Genomic DNA, 3,472 nt, shown 5'->3' with positions numbered 1-3,472 from the left:
GAGAGGCAGGTTTAACACTTGACTGAAAAGAAATGTGTATTTACACTGTCTTGAATATTTTGAAGAATTAAACAACAGTGAATGATGCTGCCTTGAAGTCTGCTCTGAGATTTATCATTATAAATGATCCACAAAGCACATGGCATGGCTACGTAACATGTTTGTGTAGAGGTAGATGAAGAAAACTGCAGCCAGATGAATGTTATGGTAGAGATTTCTATCTGATAGGTACAGAATTTATGAAGAAGACAGCATAGCCATGAGAAGAGAACTGACATCTTGATTATGTCTTCAAAAATATCATAATTTTTCTGACGATTAATGCAAAATGTGCTTGCTCATCCAGTTCAAGACTTACACAACAAAATTTTACATCTGTCCCTTTTCGTAGCAGGACTACACAAAGGTCAGCATCACATGAATGCCACTCCCTGCTGGCATTAGTATAAAGGTTTCATGTTTTGAAAGGATCCAAATGGAAAAGAAACAGGAGTAAATTAACACCACAATTTCTTTAGGAATTGTATTTACTATTAAATCAATCAAAATTTTTGTTTTATGATATTAGTTTGAACTCATATTTGGAAATTCTTTGCTACAGTTCTCAAGTCCTACGGAATTCAATGGTCATGAATCTTAAAAAAAGAAGTTATTTTATTTTCTTTCCAAAATCTAATAATAATAATAATAAAAGACATACTGTCCTACTGTTAAGTCAATTCAACTTGCACTTGACCTGTGGAAGTCTTCTAGAATCATAGATAATGTTGAAAATGATCTGTCATGCAAATCTACTTCATTTCCCTGCAAATGCACCCTCAATACCCAGTATGAGTCTCTTCAAGACAAAAGTAGTCAAATACTCTTTTAATCTTCTTTTTTCTTCTGGAAAGAGAGAAACAAAGGCAGCCTCCATGCTGTCCTTAAGAGATTTGAAAGATATGGCAAACATCTCAAGTTAGTTTGGCGTCAAGATGGAATTATAAGGATTAGTTGAGAGCCTAATCCAAGTTTAGTTTTGACAGTAAATCTATTGTTAAAACAATTAATTATTTTAGTTCTTATCTGAAAGATGGTGTTTCTTGAAAGCTCAGTATTCTGACACTGGTGACAGACATTTTCAGCAGCAGAGAAGTGGATGCCTCCTGTGCATCACCAGCAGCATTTCTCACAAAGCTGGAGTGTGTCACTGTATCTCTTATTCAAAAATCAACCCTCCCAGCTTATCCAGGGAGAACTGACAAGGTTATCACCAGAGGCAGGCTGCTGGAGGCCTGCGCTGACAACAAAAATGAGAGCATGTGAAGGCTAATATCCAAAGAGACAGCTACCTGCTAGAAGCACTTGCCTGGAATAGGTGGAGGAAAATGTGGGGAGTGTCTGTATAAATATAACCCTCTCCTTGTCCCATCCCTACGATGTTTAAGGCCAACTTATATGTGCTATTTCTGGGACCTGAAAGGTAGCAACAGGATATTTGATTATTGCGCTCTAAATAAATGTTCAAAGTGGAAACTTGTTAACCCTAGTTGTTCCTTCTCTGTCTGCTTATATGAAAGACCTCTTCCAGCAAATCAATCCTTACACTGTAATGGCACTCACTTAAAAAGGTATGTTTGGCTTAGTGCACTGTTGCTATTTGTTCTGTGTGTGCAACATCACAGATGAATGTAATATGTAGAGAATGTGTAATGTGTAAAGAAAACTGAATAGAGTAGCTCATTGATATTCACAAAGACAAAGAGAGCTAGCCAGTGTACATACAGTGCAGTATGGGGAGTGTGGGGAAGGACTCGTCCCTCTCAGTGCTCTGTGCTGTTCTGAACGCTGGCTTAAAGTAAAAATAAATAAAAGATGATCACTGCTGAGGTCATTGTATCTTTCGTAAATGCTACTCTTTCTTTTGTTCTTTACTGATGTGCCTTTGTCTTTATTTTTTCATCCTCATTATCCCTTTGTTCCTTAATGAGAGCTCTGTTAAGTCTCTGAAATACTGGATGAGGGAGTAGACTAATCACGGAGAGCTGTAAGAGCAGGGATTTGATTAACGACCAGATAACATGGAGGTGCAGTGCCCTGGAACACATTATGTACACAAGCTTCTCTAGCCCAGAATGCACCAGAAATTGGAGACACTCCCTGAAGCACTGTCTCTCCAATGCTTCTTGCTTGATCTGCCAAGGGAAGTGTAAATGGAAGAGGAAAAACTTCACAATACGAAAAAATGCAGCTCACCATCCAACTGTTTCAGCCCAGTGGCTTTGCAGCAGTCTAGGGACAAAAGGTTAGATAGGTCTGAAGCCATCTACCTTCTTCCCTCTTCCAGTCCAGAACCAGAGCACTGAAAGAGAAACATTGAAACAGGAGTTTTATTTATTTATTTTTCCCCCCTATATGTCTCCTGACATGATGTTGGACTGTGAAGCTAGAATTCATAACTTGACCATGAAGTTATTTGTGCTCTGGATTTAACTGAGGTACTGCAATGCTCCAGGATTTTTTATCTTGCCCTTGGGCTTATGCATGCAACAAAACAGATTGAAAAATACAGTAATATTGGAGGAGAGATGTGGAAATAATAACTGAAACTTCATTTTAGTACACATTTACTTATAAATATTTCTTAAACAACAGGGAAGAAACAGAATATGCACTTTAAAAATATTTTCTTATCAAACTCAAAAGATTATAGTAATTGAGGTTACATCAGGCTGGCAGATACTACTGGCATTCCTTGTGGCTCCATTTTACAACTAGTTCTGTTCAATGATTTTACAGATGATCTGGATGCTGAACTTGAATGCATACTAAGTAAATTAGCAGATAATATGAAATTAGGAGGAGCTGTTGACTGCCTTGAGAACAGAGAGGCCTTGCAGAGAGATACTGAAAAATCAGAAGGCTGGGTAATAACTAGCTAGGACATTGAAAAAGGGCAAGCGTGAGATTCTGTGCTCAAGATAAGCAATCTTGAGTATATGTTCAGACTGGGGAAGAAGGGGCTAGAGAGCATGCCTGATTTAGTGGCTGGCAATCCTGCCTGCAGCAGAGGAGTTGAAATTAGATGATCTTTGAGGTCTCTTCCAACCCAAGCCATTCTATGATTCCAAGATTTTGGGATGGTCTTGTGTGGAATTGGATTTGATGATCCTTGTGGATAATCTGGGATACTATTCCTACTAATCTGGGATATTCTATGATTCTGTGATTTTAGGCCAGTACCTCTGCTCAATCCCTGAGCTCTACTTGCTTCAGTTTACATCCCAGAGCAACACGAGCATAACTCCTTGCTGCAGTATGATTCAGTTGTATATATACTGGAAAAACAAAACAAAACAAAACAAGATGACCTTGCAGGAAATATGCTCTTTGATTTTTTCTTTTCTGTTTGTTGAAGTTTCATTAAAAACGACAACAATAACAAGCCAGAGTAGAACAAGTAGAAGAAATAAAACATTAAAAAAAAAAAAAA

At 37.9% G+C, this 3,472-nt stretch overlaps 1 long non-coding RNA gene across 6 annotated transcripts in view; it reads right to left on the bottom strand.

Moving 5' to 3' along the window:
• Nucleotides 1-3,472, bottom strand: part of LOC109363860 — a 36,879-nt gene that overhangs the window by 31,604 nt on the left and 1,803 nt on the right. For all 6 annotated transcript variants that reach the window (XR_002109704.1, XR_002109700.1, XR_002109701.1 and 3 more), the window contains exon 2: nucleotides 2,236-2,341. This is a non-coding gene — a long non-coding RNA (uncharacterized LOC109363860). The remainder of the gene's footprint in view (nucleotides 1-2,235; nucleotides 2,342-3,472) is intronic.

Source organism: Meleagris gallopavo, chromosome Z, assembly GCF_000146605.3.
Source record: "Meleagris gallopavo isolate NT-WF06-2002-E0010 breed Aviagen turkey brand Nicholas breeding stock chromosome Z, Turkey_5.1, whole genome shotgun sequence".
In the NCBI taxonomy this organism is placed as follows: Eukaryota; Metazoa; Chordata; class Aves; order Galliformes; family Phasianidae; genus Meleagris; species Meleagris gallopavo.
This window is presented reverse-complemented; position numbering and strand designations above follow the sequence as displayed.